General features: G+C 39.7%; 2 long non-coding RNA genes across 2 annotated transcripts in view; one reads left to right on the top strand and one right to left on the bottom strand.

Annotated features, from left to right (window-relative positions):
- LOC144316326 (uncharacterized) overlaps positions 1-17362 on the top strand; it is a 43872-nt gene that overhangs the window by 15569 nt on the left and 10941 nt on the right. The window lies entirely within an intron of this gene.
- LOC144316325 (uncharacterized) overlaps positions 6070-17362 on the bottom strand; it is a 53353-nt gene continuing 42060 nt past the window's right edge. The window contains exons 4-5 of the long non-coding RNA XR_013382214.1: positions 6993-7085; positions 6070-6206 (exon numbers count right to left, since the gene is read on the bottom strand). This is a non-coding gene — a long non-coding RNA (uncharacterized LOC144316325). The remainder of the gene's footprint in view (positions 6207-6992; positions 7086-17362) is intronic.

Genomic DNA, 17362 nt, shown 5'->3' with positions numbered 1-17362 from the left:
GAGGTGATTAGGTCATGAGGGTGAGGCCCTCATGAATGGGATTAGTGCCCATATAAAAGTGGCCCCCCAGATCTCCCCTGCTCCTTCCACCATGTGAGGACACAGTAAGAATTCAGTCTTTCTGCAATCCACAAGTAGTATCTCACCCAAACTAGACCATGTCAGCAACTTATATTGGACTTCCAGCTTCCAGAACTGTGAGAAGTAAATTTCTGCTGTTTATATGCCACTGTGTGTGGTATTTTGTTTTAGCAACCCAATGGACTAAGACAGCCCTCAATAGAGATACTTATTACTACTATTATTATTATTATTATTATTATTATTACTATTACTCCATTGCTCTTTCTTTAGGTTGGCCCCCTACTTCTTAATGCAGAATGACAGGCTCCTGCAAAGTTCACCCTACTTCCAGGGGTCATCCAGACATGTGTCACAGGAGCTCACCACATGGTGGCTGCCAGGCACTATTGCCCTTCTGTGGTGGTGAGGGGGGTGTGTCACCACATCTAATGAGAATGACAATGGTAATATGCTGGATATCCTTAACAGGTACCACCCATGAGACCCCCTAAAATAAACTGAATCTGTGCCAACTGAATGTATGGAACTGATAGCAAACAATAGGAGGGGAAAGGGCAAGGCATCGACCTGGATATAGAGATGGAAGGAAGAACACCAATCTGATCTCATTTTGTTTAATTTAAAAAATACCTTAAATGCCTTCTCTGTGCTTAGCATTGTGCTACTGCTATGTGCTATTGTACTGGGAAAAGAGCCACTCAATAATTGATTCCAATAATGAAATACTGGAAGTTTATTAGAAGTTAAAAAACATAAATACTATATGTTAGATGATCCATGAAAGGAAGGTTTTGTTTTTAAGGGGAATGTTGAGTAGAGAAACTCATGTGCTCTTGTGAGAGATAAAAGCATGTCCCTGCAATTCCCTTACTGCAAGCGCTGGGCGATACCTGTTTTGCCTTCACTTCCAAGGAACCTGTTGAGTGGCTGATGATGAGTGCTGACCACTTGGTTCACTGGAACAAAGACATTCCAGTGCCCAAAAGTCTGGGATGGAAGCACAGAGATGCTCTACAGAATGAGGTTTCTCTTACTGCGCTAGCTCCTGTCTCCATCAAAGAGGTTTTGACAGAGGGGTCTTCTGAGAATGAAAAATGAGAGAGGGGCTGGAAATTAGGGAATTGCTCTCTGCAGCCTTGTTTCTTTGGAGGATTGGTTCTTCCTCATGATTTATTTTTTCACTTTGAAATATTTCATTCATTCTTCCCACAATTCATTCATGGCATTTCATCAACATGCCACAATGACAAACTGGGCCAACTTAATTTTTTTCCTTTAGCACTAAAAAAAGTTCCCCCAATTCAGTCACATTAGGTTACTTTCTGTTCTAAAAAGGTTGTTCTTTATTTGAAATGGATTTTTAAAACAACACACTGAAGGATGAGGGAGGAGTGATGCTCTATAATGATCCCACTGTAACTTCTAGTTGGTTAGCAGTATGAATAATAATATCAAAACAATGTGGCTGGTCATATCTACAGCTCCTTTGAGAACACTGGATAAGATCATGTGCATGGAAGCACTTTGATGAGTCTGTAGTGCTCAGAATGGGATTTTCTGGGAGCAATATGGGAAGAGCCCAGGGTCAGGAGTCAGACACCTGGGTTCAAATCCTGAGTTCATTATATACTGGCCCTGTGAGCTTTAGCAAGTTATTTGTCCCTGTTAGTTGGAGGTTATGCATATCGAGGAGTGTTTGAGAGATGGTGGACTCAGCTAATGGTAACCACTATTATTATGTAAAAGCAAGGCATTACTATAATCATTATAATGATTCTTTTTCTTATATTCAGCCTTAGTGTGAGTCATATGGCCTCTCTGCAACCTTCTTAAAGATATTTCATTCAGGTTAATGTCAAAATGAGATTGTGTTCCAGGACTCCCCATGTTAGTGAGAGGTGAGGCCAAGGAGTGCAAAGGATCAAGAGGCAATTCCTCAAGGTGAAACCTTGACAGAGAAGAATACCTAAAGTGGTGAACACTGTTTTTTTCTCTAATTGAAAACCCTTAGGTGAGTTCATTCTAGTTCATAAAAGTTCATCTCACTTACTCCATACTAGGTATTGGGAATGCAAAGAATAAACCTCAACAGGCACCTGAGCCGAGGATCACGTTATCACAGGATAATGTGGGGAGTGCAGGGATAGAGATGCTTGTGGCTTATGGGTAGAATAGAGTGGGCCATATGAATCCATAATAGGATGCTCTTGGCCACTAGTAACAGAAAGCTTGACTACAAATAGCTTAAACAATAAAGACATGTGTTATCTTCCATGAAAAGTAGCCCTAATGGAAGAGAGCCCAGAACTGGTTAGTGACTGGGTGCAGACCCAGGTTCTTCTCCTCTTCCCCCCATTGCTCTGGTCACTCAGGCTGCTGTTGAGATGCCCTCTTGATCACAAGATGGCTGCAGTAGCTGCAGACACCGTGTATCAACAGATGAACACACAGGGACACATAGGAGTCTATTTCTTCCACATGCGTCTCTTTTTAAGAACGAAGAATGCTTTCTGAAAAGTGCCTATTTCACCACCACGGACTTCTCCTAACATTGTCTAACCAAGTCACCTGGGCACCTGTGAAGAATCGCAGTAAGGAGAAGGAGAGCAGCACCAAAAATGACATTTAGACCTGTCAAAATGTACCAAGTCATGGGGGAAGGGAGAGGAAGAGGGAAGAGGCCTTGAAATAAAACCGGTTTTGTCAGCACTAAACAAAAGTTGGTCTTGGGGCAACTGGGTGGCTCAATCAGTTACATGTTCCACTCTTGATTTCAGTTTAAGTCACAATCTCAGGGTCCTGAGATCAAGACCTGTCAGGCCCTGTCAAGCTCCGTGCTGGGCATGGAGTCTGCTTGGGATTCCCTCTCTCTTCTTTCCATCAGCCTCTCCTCCCCATACCCTCCTCCTCACACGCTCCCTCTCTCCCTCAAAAACCAAACCAAAACAAAGCAAAGCAAAACACAACAAACACAAGTTGGTCTTTAGCTAGGCAGCCAAAAGTGTCTTCAGCAGCATCTAATAGTCTTAAGATGAGCAAATGGGAATCAGAGGGGCTTTTTGGAGGAGGTAATTCCTACCAAGCTGAGACTGAAGCTTTGCTACTCCATGTGAAGACTATGAAAAAGCAGCATGGGCATTCCCTGGGGCTTGTTAGCAATGCAGAATTTAGAGTCTGTCCAGACCTACTGAATCAGAATCTGCCTTTTTATGAAATGCCCAGGTGAACAGTATATGCAGAGAGGTTTGAGAAGCCCCAATCTAAAGCATGAATAGGAGGTGGCCGAGTAAAAGTGTATGAATATGGAATAGGGCTAGGAAATGGGAGAGGTAACCTCATGAATGAGGGTAGTAGAGGAAAAGTGATCATGTATATTTGGTTGACTGCCAGGAACTCAGGGCTGTGTATTTTTAGAGAGAGCTTCCAGTATTTTAAAATAGAAAATTTGATCTACCCAATGTTGCCTGAAGATGTCCCTGAAGAATCTGTAAGAGCTTGCAGGCTGTGTTGTGGAAGCTGTCCTCATCTATATTGGTTGCTCTGTATTGTGCTGTGAAGGTTGTTCTATTTTTGTGTGGCTGCTAAGCAAACTACATTAACTCTTAGAAAATTGAAACAACAACCATTTGACTATATTTCCTAATTTTATGGGTCGGAAATGTGGGCAGGGTTCTGCTGGGCGATTCTTCTGCTTCACGTTGTGTCAGTGCGATGGTATTCAGGTGGTGGTTGGGTCGGTCTTCAGAGTCCAAGATCGCTAGACTCACACGCTTGGTGCCTTGGCGGGGTGCCTGGAAGACTCAGCACACCCCTCTTCCTCTCCTTGTCATCTCATTGCCTCTTCGTGTGGCTTCTCCAGGGAGGTCACTGGCTAGAGACAAAGGTGGAACTACTGATTCTTGTAAAGATTAGGCCTTGAGCTGGCAAATTTCACTTCTGCTCTATGCTGTTAGCTAAGGTCATAACAGACCAGCCCAGAATCAAGGGGAAGGGGAATAAGATTCCACATTTTATTTTATTTTATTTTATTTTATTTTATTTTATTTTATTTTATTTTATTTCATTTCATTTCATTTCATTTCATTTCATTTCATTTTCACTTTTTATTTTATTTAAAAAAATTTTTTTAATATTTTATTTCATTTATTTATGAGCGACACACAGAGAGAGGAAGCAACATAGACGGAGGGAGAAATAGGCTCCTCACATGGAGCCCGATGCAGGACTTGATCCCAGGACTCCAGGATCATGCCATGAGTAGAAGGCAGATGCTCAACTGCTGAGACACCCAGGTGTCCCAGATCTCACATTTTCATGGGAAGAATATCAAAGAATTGACAACAATTTTTGATCCACCAGACGCTAATTCATTTATTCCCCCAATCACCCTGACATAGTTATTATTAGTTTACAGGTAAGGAAATGGAGGTAGAGTGTGAGTAGCTTGCTCAAGGTCAATGCTCAGTAAGGGAAAGTGTCAAGATTAGAACTCAGTCACTGTGGCTTCAGCAACCATATTTAACCACTGTACCATTACTGCTTCTCCTAAGGAAGACCACATGCACCAAGAATTAGAAAGAATATGTTGCTGTATTTTTAAACCACAAGGAAAGCTATAGCTTCTTTTCTCTGAAGAACCATTTGGCTCTCTCGTTGGCTAACTCATTCTCCATGACACACTTGTTGAATAGCCCACTTACACTTTTAATACCCTGGTTTGGGCCCCACATTTTTAAAACGCTTTTGATCTCTTCTTTCTGTGTCCTGTAACCCTAGCTTGGGTGTGGAGGATCCAGCAGCAGATTAAATGCATTTCAAATAATGAGAAGACAAAACCCTGCCTTTGCTGCCCCCACTACTCCCCTGGATTGGTGACGGATTATTTACTGTGTTTGCCTTGACTTGAGCTATTTAATTTTTCCAAAACAGATGCAGCCGATTGATTAATGGCATTCCCCACTAAAAGTCAGAAATGTCAGCGAGACTCTTAGAAGCCAGTGTCACTCTGGACGAGGACAATAGATACGGCTGAGAAACAGGGACCTGTGCCAAGTATTCTTGAGGCTAGGAGGTCATGTGCCACTTTCCTGCTAAGAGAGAGAGATATATATATAAGGGCAAGGGAAACAGGAGTTTGGGGGGTTGGGGATGGCTGGGCATGTGCTAATAATAGGACGGATCACATGACGCCTAAGTCACCTCGAAAGAGGCTTAGTTGGTGGAGGTGAATTAAAGTGCTCGGAATTAAGGACATTTCTTCAAATATCCCCTGATGTGTAAAAATAGACCCAAGGAAATAACATGTGTGATGAAGAGAGGATGGCGAGGTTAGGCTGACCTCCCTTCAGAGGGCTTTTGTGATTTGCTAAGCAGGACTGGCTACATAATTTGTGGGGCGCAATGCAAAATGCAAATGCCAAGCCACTTGTTTAAAAATTTCTCATTTAGAAATTCAAGATAATGACAACACACAAGTGTGGGGGGGCCTTCTGAGTGCAGAGGCCCTGGAGCCACGATACAGGTCTTTGCCCATGAAGCCAGCTCTGTTACTAGAAGCCGGCACCCGATTTCTCTAGAGCGGAGCAGCAGTGAGTGGATCTGACAGTGATTTGCGGGGTGGCCCCAGGCAAAACTGCACAGGACAGGTTTGTTTAGGAGCTGGCTTCAACTCTGTGGACCTTCCTCTGCTCCTCCTCCCTCAGTCCCCCAGAGATCTCTGGCTCCCTCCCCTGCTCCATCCCTGCCCCTCAGGAAACCCTGCAGGAAAGGATCCAAAAGGTTCCAGACATTGAGGTATAAATGACTGGTAATATTTGGAGTGCTCCCCGTTATGTGTTTGCATTTTTCTAGACGTTTAAGCCTCAAGCAAAGCCATGATGGAATTTCAGGTATTATCTGATTCATGGGAAAATTAAAATTTTTTTTTTTAGGCTGGGAGGTTTGCCCAGAGCCCTTGAGATCACACTGTGAGAGGCATCCACTTACTCTGGCAGCCATGGAGGCTTGTGGCTCTCTGCTGTCAGGAGAATTTATCCTGGAGGGTGTGAGTGGCAGCCTCTTCTTTTGCGAATGGTACTGGATGGACTCTTTTCACCTGTCCCTAGGCTGGACAGTGGGACGTGCTGAAACACCATCCATGGGAGATGTCTATAGACTGAATTTCATTTTGCTTGTACATCTGTAGGCTGTCTTTCCCCCATCCCCGCCCTGAACCCTCCATGCCCACTCAGCTCTTTCAGAGGACACCACTCATGACTCAGCAGGCCTACACTGTCCTTTCTTTGACACCCTCTGGATACTGGAGACAGCCCCCACCCCCGGCCCCATTGGCTGCACATGTCTCAGGACGTTCGCTCCTCTAACCTCCAATAAGCACTCAATTCAAGGTGGGGGGTGGGGTGTCTTCCTGTAAGAAGGGTTGGATGCCATCTGGACATCCCAAACCGGGCTTTGCTCTCTTTCTCTTGGGCCTGCTGTGGATTGCCTGTCCTCTTCCCCTGCTTAGTGTCAAAGGAAACACCTTCTATAACCACAAACCACCAGGACCTCCCTCATTTCTCAGATGAACTTGGCTTCTAGGAAGTGGTTGTGGCCCACAAAGCCACGGCATGAGCCCGGGAGAAAGTCATTTTAGTCACAGAAGGCCAGAGAGAAGCTCGGCCTCCGTGTAGGAGGTTAATAATAGAGCCCATCCTAGAGGCTGTCCGGGAAAGCCTTTGGAATTCGCTGTCTTCAGATATGCCTCAGATGGAGCCATTCAGAAGCACTTTATTCTCTAGGCCTTTCTCTGTGGCAACCTGGCTCTAGAAGGAAGATGATTGCAGTCCTGGTTTTGAAACCTCGGATGCTAGGACTGTTTTAGGGTTTGAAGCCAAAACACATCGAGCAAATGAAAACCTCTGACTCACCAGGAATCTTCCCTCTTCGTTTTCAAACACATCAAAAGACGTGTCAACAGCATTGACGGAAGGTCTAGTCTGTGAAGAAGTATGGACAGGGCTCTGTGGGGAAATTTGCGGAACCTGTATTAATAGCTCATTCATCCATCTTTATCTAGCCATTTAATTCAATTTAGTGAATCAAACCAAATCAGAAATACCCACTGAGCTTTACTAGCCACAAACCCTGCCTTCCAGGGATTCCGGAAATATAGAGGTAGTAATGTATAAAAAGCCACTTGTAAAAGCCTCCCATGTAATGGAGGTGGTGGCAAAGGCAAAGACACAGAGAGGTTCAGCCAGGGGAACTATGATAAATACAACAAGAGAAGCTGCCCAGAAGTGAGCCAGAGATCCAGAGAAGGGACCTGTCACACTGAGTTGGAGGAATGATAAAATGCTGTTTCTTATTAGCAACTCCTGACTGGACACATTATATATTCAATAAGTATATGTTGGCAACTGAAATAAGGTGGGCATGGATACAGGCCTGGGAAGGCTGGTGTGAGAATTCATAATCAGTCAAAGGGAAGGTGGGGTGAAGCCACTGTCCATGGTCGTTTCCACTAGCAGCAAGTCTGGGGAGTCTAGGCGGGCAGCAAGCTGTTGTGCTTATTCATCCATCCTCATTCCTTCCATCTTAGTCATCCACCCACGACGTCATGCTGGCAGCGAGGGGCAGCCCGGGGTGTGTGTGTGTGTGGGGGGGGGGGTGGCAATTGTCATTGCATAGGCCATGAGTAGGAGCTAGAAAGTATTTGCAAAGTAGGAAACAATATCACAGGCCGGGCCAGCAGAATGGAGGAACGATGTTTGATGACAGATCGGGAAGGAGTCAGAGGCAGAGCCCAAAACCTGGGTCAGGGGCCAGAGACGGGGCGAGCAAATAAGGTGACTACATATAGACACCCCAGACGTGGTCACTGAGTCTCTGTGACTCGACTCTAGTTGAGCATTTAGGCCTGGCACTAAGTCTACATTAAGCACTTGCTGTATACTCAGCCTTGTGCCAGGTGAGAAAAAGATCCCAGAGAAATACATGAAATGGTCCTTGTCCTGACAGCGTATACTATCCAGCTGAGCAAAGCCAGAAACATGGTCAAGTACAGCGGAGTAGGAGAACGACTGCGAGAGTGTACGCGTCAAGTGTGAATGAGTCGTGGGAACTGGAAGAGGTTAATTGCGGGGCAAACGCACTTCATAAATACTAACGGGGTGCCTGGTTTCTCTAGGCAGTCACAAGAAGCATGCTGGAGGAGTTGGGTTTTGAACAAGACTCTCAAGACTGCCCAGTGAGATATGGTCAGGCTGGGGACCTCTGCCTCAGCCACCTGCCGCCCTTGGTACAGGTGTGTTCTGGGCCAGCGGTGCTCTGGAGCTGGCTCACCCAGGCTTGGCATAAGATGATTTTGTGTATCTCTTCTCAACTCACTTTCACATGACATCACGTAGGTAGCTTGAAATCGACCTGGACAGGACTGTTTACACCACAGACATCGGCAAATATTTCTTGTAGGGACTCCCTGTCGACCCCAACCCCGCCTGGATTTCTCATGTATCCACACGCTTTGTCCCTGACCCATTTTCCCCTGTCAGGGAAGGAAAGAATTAAATCACTGCTTCCAGGAGGAGACTTATCAGTCTGGATCTAATCAAGATTGTATTTTTATTTAAATTTCAATAAATAGTTCAAGAGTTCATTTCAAAAAAAAAAAAAAAACAAAAACCAAAAAAAAACAAAAAACAAAAAACAGGCACTTTTCAGTACCTATGACCTAGTGGGCATTGTGCTGGTACCAGGAACCCAAAGAGGAGTATGATACCATGGTAAGGACAAGGGACACGCAAATCAGGGCAAGGGACACACGCCTTTGAAGGAAGTACCTCTAGGATGCTAGAGGAACCCAGGACAGGACCTGAGGGGGCAGAGAATCAGGAAGGGCTTTCCTGAGAAAGTACCAGTTGTCCTGATTTCCTGAAAGAGAATCCCAGGCAGGGAAGACATGCCAGCAAAAACAAAGGGATGCTTGAGGGCTTTTTGCTTTGTGCACTGTCATTTGTAAGGCTGGAACATAAGAGGAGCCACAGGGAGATGCTGGGCAGGTAGTCAGGGGCTCCTGATAGCAGTAAGAGCATTTGAATGCTGTCCTAAAGGTGAAGATGGGCCAGGGAGCAGGGTGCAGGGAGGCTGCAGGGGCCAGTAGAGTCGGTAGCTAACTGTGCCAGGTCTGTTTCTTACTTATTCTTACTTGACTTCTGTGAAACCCTTTCACAGCTTCTCACTAGAATTTCTGGGGCTGGGAGAGAAGTAGGGGTTCCCCTGCTTACTGCAGGCATAGGGCAGATCCCGTTCTTCCAAGACTTCTCCAGCCTGGCCTGACATCTCAGATCCACAGTAACTGAGCTTCTAGTTCTTGGGACCACCTGCTCCTTTGGTGATAGTAGAGTTCTCACTTGTCCACTGCCTTCTTTCTTTCTTTTTTTTTTTTTTAGAGGGTTTTCCTTGTTTTTTTTTTTAAAGTATTTTTTTGACACACAAGTAATACATTAGCACATTTTCAGTGTAAAAAAAGAAAAAAAACCTTAAAATATGTTTAAGTGCTCCCTATCTCATTTTTTAAAAAAATGTATTTATTTATTAGAAGTAGGAGAGAGCAAGGGGGAGTGGGAAAGGGACAGTGAGAATCCCAAGCAGACTCCCACCTGAGCCAGACACAGGGCTTGATCCCTGGATCCTGAGCAGAAATCAAGAGTTGGACACTCAACCAACTAAGCCACCCAGGCACCCCGTTCCCTATCCCATTTTAATTCTCAGAAGTACTGCTCTTAATTTGTTGTATCTTATAGACTCTTTACTACGCTATTATATGCATGTGCATTTATGAAATTTGTATATAAATATATATAAATGGTAACATGCTGTATGCATTGATTTGCAAGTTGCTTTTTTTTCACTTAAAAATGTCCTTTAATGTAGCTCTTTTCATGACACTACAAATAGGTTTGTCTCATTCTTTGAAGTCGTGTATTATATTCCAGACATTCTTGGTCATCCTTCTACCAAGGGATGTTTTGGTTGTCCTCAATTTTTACAAATAATGCCAGAACAAAGATACCCATATAAACCTCCCTGGGTATTTATATGAGCGCTTTTATATACAATAATTATGACTATTGGGCCATAAATGATAAATATTTAATATTCAAATAGGTAAATTATCTTTTTAACTGACTTACCAATTTATCTCTCACCAGTAGTCATTTCTCTGAATCTCTTACCTAGATAAAGGCTATTATCAAATGTGCTGATTTTTGCTATTTTGATGGATATCAGATCTCACTGCTTTCCTTTCCTTTCTAAAAACAATGTTAATTCTGAAAATACAGATCATTGCCTTCTGAAATTCTATGTTTAAAATTATCAGACAGTGAGATAGGCTTTTTTCTTTTGGTGTACAGTTTTATGAATTTCAACACCTGCACAATGAAGACAACCTCTTCCCATCCCTAACACCTGTCTGCCACTGATCCATTTTCTATCTCTAATGTTGTCTTTCTGAGAGTACCATATAAATGGATTACAGAGTTTGTCATCTTTGAAGTTTGGCCTCTTTTACTTAACAGAATGCTTTTGAAATTCACGAGAGTTGTTGCATAATGTCAATAAATTTTTCCTTATTATTGCTAAGTAGTATTCCACTTAATGGTTGTACCAGGTTCTGTTTAGCCATTCACTGAATGGAGGACATGTGGGGTGTTTCTAGTGTTGGGCAATTATGAATACAGCTACTCTAGACATTTGTGCACAAGAGGTTATGTCAATATATATTTTCATTTCTCTGGAGCAAATACCCAGAGACAGGGACTTCTGGGTCAAATGGTAAATGTATGTTAAACTCAAAGAAACTGTTGAACTATTTTCCAGAGTCGCTGTACCATTTTGCATTCCCACCACCAGTGTATGAGAGTTTTACTTGCTCTACTTCCTCATCAGCCTGCACTTGATAATGCCAGTTTTTTTTTTTTTTAAATTTTAGCTGTTCTGATAGGTGTGTAGGGATATTTCACTGTGGTTTTAACTTTCATTTTCCTAATAGCTAATGATGTTGAGCATCTTTTATTTACCATCCTTATATCCTCTTTGGTTATGTGTCCAAATCTTTTGCTCACTTTTTAACTGGATTCTTTGTCTTCTTACTGTAGAGTTTTGAGAATTATTTTTATGTATTATGGATACAGGTCTTTTGTTGGAATTGTGATTTGGAAATATTTTCTCTGAGTTGCAGTTCATTTCATTTTCAAAGAAAAGTTTTTAATTTTGATAGGCTTCAAGCTATACGTTTTTCTTTTATGGATTATACTTTTGGTGTCAAATCTTAGAACTCTGCATAATCCAGGTCATTGTGACTTCCTCCTATGGTTTTTTTCTAAAAGTCTTATATTTTACATTTAGATCTATGATTTCTTTTCAGTTAATTTTTGTATAGAGGTATAAGGCAAAGTTTATTGTTTTGCATATAAATGGCCAATTGTTTCATAATCATTTTTTTAAAAAAGACTCTCTTTTCTTCATTGAATGACTTTGCATGTCTATTAAATGCACATTTTTATGGGTCTAATTTTGGACTCTATTATGTTCTATTTATCTGTTTGTCTACCTTTTCATCAATACCATGCTGTTTTGAGTCCTGTATCTTAATAGTAAGTTTGAACATCATGTAGCTAGATTCCTCTAGACTTCTTTTTTTTTTTTTTTTTTTTTTTTTAATTTTTATTTATTTATGATAGTCACACAGAGAGAGAGAGAGAGAGAGAGAGAGGCAGAGACATAGGCAGAGGGAGAAGCAGGCTCCATGCACAGGGAGCCCGATGTGGGATTCGATCCCGGGTCTCCAGGATCACACCCTGGGCCAAAGGCAGGTGCTAAACCGCTGCGCCACCCAGGGATCCCCTCCTCTAGACTTCTTATTTTCAAAGTTGCTTGTGGATATTCAGAGTCCTTTGCATTTCTGTATGAGTTTAGAATCTTCTCATTAATATATACAAAAAGGCCTGCTGAGATTTTGGCACTAAAGCTATCCATAGATTTAGGGAGAATTGATCTTTTAATTATGCTGAGTCTTTCGTTCCATGAACATGATATGTCTCCATTTATTTAGGTCTTCTAATTTCTTTAATCATCATTTCATAGCTCATAGGATACAGATTCTGTTTATGTTTTGTAATATTTATGCCCTTGTAATAAGTATTTCATTTTTTAGCTATTACAAATGGTATAGTTTTTATAATTTTAATTTCCAATTATACATTGCTAGTATACAGAGATACAATATACTTCTGTGTTGACACTGTATCCTGCAGCTTTGCTAAGTGCATGTTATTCTAGAAGATTTTTAGTAGAGCTGTGGGATTTTCTACATAGATGATCATATCATGTGTGAATAGGGACAATTTTATTTCTTCCTTTAAAATTTATATTCCTTTAATTTTGTTTTCTTGCATTATTACACTGGCTAAGGCTTCCAGTGTTATGTTGAATAAGAATTTTGGGAATAGATATCCTAGTCCTCTTTCTGATCCTAGGGGGAAAGCATCTCAGGGAAAAATCTTTTACTGTTAAGTATACTGTTGGCCAAGTATTGTTGGTTTTTTGTTTTGTTTTGTTTTGTTTGTTTTTTTTTAGTAGATGCTCCTTGTCATGTTGAAAAAATTCTCCTCTTCCTAATTTGCTAAGAGTGTTTATCATAATGGATGTTATTTTGCCATATGCTTTTCTGCATCTCTTGATAAGATCACAGGGTTTTTCCTCTTTTAGATGATTAGTATGGTAAATCATATTATTGGTGTCTGAGTATTGAATCAGCCTTGAATTCCTGAAATAAATCTCAGTTAATCATGGTGAGTTTTTCTTTTTATATATTGCTATATTTCATTTGTTAAAATTTTGTTGAGGATTTTGTTTTCCTCTATGGTCATGAAAAATATTACTCTGTAGTTTTCTTTTTTCTGTACTGTATTTTTGTGGCTTGGTAGCAGTAAAGTGTTGAGTTTGAAATTACTCCCCTTCTGTTTTCTGAAAGAAGTGCTACTTTAAATGTTTAGTAGAATTTTACAGAGGCTACTATTTGGACCTGGAGATTATTTTGGGGGAAGGTTTTGACTACACATTTAGTTTATTTAATAGTTGTAGAATTATGGGGTGTCTAGGTGGCTCAGCTGGTTAAGTGTCTGACTCTTAATTTCAGCTCATGATCTCAAAGTGGTGAGATTAAGCCTTGAGTGGGGACTCTGGGCATGGAGGCTGCTTGAGATTCTCTCTCTCCCTCTGCACCCCCCCACCTCTAAAAAAATGGTTGTAGAATTATTCAAGTTATCTACTTCGCTTAGGATGAGTTTTAGTAGTTTTTGGTTTATAAAGAAACGGTCAATTGAATCTAAGTTGTCAGATTGCTGTCCATAGAGTTGCTTGGAGTATTTTTTGTTCTTACTATCCTTGCAATGTCTGTGGCTTTTGCAGTGGTCCTGCCTCTTTCATTCTTGATATTGGTAATTTGTGTCTTCTTTCTTATTTATCAGTTTTGTTAGAGACTTATTAAGTTTATTGATTTTTTTCTCTAAAAACCAGCTTTTAATTTTAATGATTTTTCTCATATTTCTTCAATTTCATTGATTTCTGTATTTATCTTTATTATTTACTTTCTTCTGCTTGATTTGTGTTTATTTTGCTCTTCTTTTTCTAGTTTCCTAAGCTAGAGGCTTAGATTATTCAATACTCTTTTCTCTTTCTAGTATCGGCATTTTAGTGCTACAAATTTCCCTACAAGTGCTGCTTTAGCTGTGTCCCACATATTTTCCTATGTTGCATTTTCTTCTTTTATGCAGTTTAATTGAAACTTTCTCTTTGACCCTTTTTTTAAGATTTTGTTTATTTATTTAAGGGGGGGCAGAGAGAGAGAGTACAAGCAGGGGGGTAGAAGGAGAAGTAGGCTCCCCAGCCAGCCCTGTGATCATGACCTGAGCCAAAGGCAGATGCTTAACTGGCTGAGACACCCAGGCACCCTGACTCATGGATTATTTTTAAGTGTTTTAAATTTCCAAGTGTTTGGAGACTTTCCTGTTAAATTTCTATTACTGATTTCTAGTATAATTTCATTATGGCCAGAAAATACACTTTACATTATTTCAATTATTTTAAATTTGCTCATGCATATTTTATGATTCTGGATAATCCATTTCACTTAGAAAAAAAATGTTTTTTTCCTGCTATTTTTGGTTAATAATGAGGTCCAGCTGGTTGATAATGTCAATCATTTCTTCTATATTCTTGCTGATTTTTTTCTATTAGATCCACTACTGAGAGAGGAGTATTGAAGTGTGCAAGTATAATTATGAGTTTATCTTATTCCTTTATTTCTTCTGTCAGCTTTTGTTTCATGAATTTTGAAAGTCTGTTGTTAGGTGTACACATTTGGGATTATCATGCCTTTTTGGTTAATTGACACTTTTCACAATATGTAATACCTCTCCTTATGTTGAGGAACTTTGATATTAATATAACCATTTGATATTAATAACCTTGATATCCATATAACCATTTGTGGCAAACAGGGTCTATAATGGCCCCCCAATGAAGTTCACTTTCTGGTATTCATGCCCTTATGCAATTCCCTTCTCTTGAGTGGAGGCTCAATATACCTTGATATTACCTTGATATTCATATAGCCATTTGTGGCAAGCAGGGTCTATAATGGCCCCCCAATGAAATTCACTTTCTGGTATTCATGCCTTTATGTAATTCCCTCCTCTAGGGTGGAGGCTGACCCTTAGTTTCTTGCTCCCAACCAATAGAGCATAGCAAAGGCAATGGGATGTAATATTCATGATTAGACTGCAAAAGATTGTGACTTTAGTCTTGCTAGCAGAGTGTCTCTCTTGCTTTCTGGCATTGATTAAGCAAGTTGCTGTGTTGGAGAGGTTTTATTACACACAATTGAGATGTCCTTGAGGCAACAGTCTGTAAGGAATTGAGGCCATCAGTTCAGCCACCATCAAAGATTTGTATCCTGACAACAACTATGTTAGTAAGGACTTGAGAGAAATAGAACCAATAGACTATAAAAAGATATATAGGAGGAGAATTATTATAATAACTGGCTCATGCAGTTTGAATATGATTTACCTGGGTGTGGATTTCTTTAGGTTGACCCTGTTTGGGATACATTTATCTTCTTACAACTTTAGGTTTCTGTCTTTTGCCAAAGTTGAGAGGTTTCCAGCCATTATCGCTTCAGGTATTTTTTTCAAAACTCCCCCTTTTCTCATCCTCTTCTAGAAGTCTGATGACACACATAGTAGACTTTTTGTTGCAGTCCCACAGGTCTCTGCAGCTCTGTTGTTGTTTTTCAATCTCTTTTCTTTCTGTTGTTCACAATGAATATTTCTATTGATCTATCTTCAAGCTCACTGACTCCTCTGTCATCTCCAATCAGTCCAGGATTTAGTTGCATTCAATGAAAGTGAAAGTATGGTTTGTGCTTTGCTTCATTTTACCTGGAACTGGCTTCCTGACTGTTGTCTGAATATACATTTCTCTGGTTATTTATGAGTTTGAATGTCTTTTCAGATTATTTCATATCTCATATTTTCTTCTGTGAATAATATTAATATCTTATGGTCATTTTAATTCCTGGAATTATTTTTTCTTATTAATTGTAGGAGTATTTTTTGTCATGAATAGTAAAACTTTGATGATTTTCTATGTGACTAATAGTTTTTATCATGGAGGTCTCCACCCTCCTTTTTAGTTTTAAATTTTTCATAGCCAATGTTTTTTACTATAATCAAGAATTTAAATTTGATAAATTAGTCAAATTTATCAACATTTTCCTTTGAATTCTTCTTTTGATAACTTTATTTTTAGGATGGCCTTTTTAACTCTAGGGTCATGATTATATTTACCTATCATTTGTAATACTCATAAGTGTGCTTTCTTATATTTAGATCTTTTATTCATTAGAATAAATTTTTCTGAGTGTTATATGTTAGGAATGTAGTGTAATGTTTTTTCCCCAAATATGTTGCCATTTTTTTCCAACACTATTTATTATACATTGCTTTATTTGCTGATTTTATCAATCACTAAGTTCCCATATACACACTGCTTTGTTTTAGAATTATATTCAGTTCCACTGACCATTTATTCTTTCAGAAATTTATTCTTTCAGAAATATTACATTATTTTAACAAATACGGTTTTATAATATGGTTTAATAAATAATAGATCAATGACTTCCCTGACAAATTTTTCTTTCTCAAAATTGTCCTTATGGGACACCTGGGTGGCTCAGTGGTTGAGCATCTGCCTTTGACTCAGGGTGTGATCCTGGAGTACCGGGATCGAGTCTCACATCGGGTTCCCTGCAAGCAGCCTGCTTCTCCCTCTGCCTCTGCCTGTGCCTGTGTCTCTGCCTCTCTCTCCCTCTCTGTCTCTCATGAATAAATAAATAAAATCTTAAAAAAATTGTTCTTACTGTTTCTGGCATTTATATTTTTTCATGTGAATTTTAGAATAATAAAGTTTTGGAGATATTGATTAGAAGCACATTAAATCTATAGGTTAATTTGGGTGAAATTGCTATGTATATTGTATTTGGGTCTTCTTATTCATGAGTATGGTATATACCTTCATTTATTCAAATCTCCTTTTATGTTCTCTTAGAAAGCTTTATAGTCTTTTTGTCCTATGGAGATTTTGTGTATATTTTATGAAATATATTCCCAGATGTAGTATGCTTTATTGATATTTTGAAGGGTGTTATTTCTATTTTTATATTATGCTTGGTTATTGTAGGTATATGTAAATGTTGATTTTTTTGTGTTTGTTTTGTATCCTGGGTTTTACTAAATTCAGCTATTTGTTCTATTAGTTTGTCAATTAAATCTTCTAGATTTGGGGGAATATGTGATCATATTTTTCATAAACAATGACTTTTTATTTTTTTATTCAATCTTTCTCTCTTTCCCTCTTCGTTGTGTGTGTGTGTGCATTTTGTGTTAACTAGGAATATCAGTATAATATTAAATTTAGAGCAGAAAGAACAATTTTATCTTATTCCAATTTTACTAGGAATTCTTTTTAACATTTCACCATTTAATGTTTCATTTTAATGTAATATAATGCTTGCTATAGATTTACAATAGATAGCATTCATTAAGGTCAGGAGGGTTTTTATTTATGTTGGGTCACATTTTTTTTAAAAAAATCACAAATGGATATTGAATTTTTTGGATATTGAATTTTATCAAATGATTGTTCAGCATTTATTCAGATTGCATAAACC

The sequence above is a fragment of the Canis aureus genome, chromosome 6 (genome assembly GCF_053574225.1).
Source record: "Canis aureus isolate CA01 chromosome 6, VMU_Caureus_v.1.0, whole genome shotgun sequence".
NCBI lineage: Eukaryota > Metazoa > Chordata > Mammalia > Carnivora > Canidae > Canis > Canis aureus.
The sequence above is the reverse complement of the archived record's forward strand: the minus strand, read 5'-3'. Positions and strand labels throughout refer to the sequence as shown.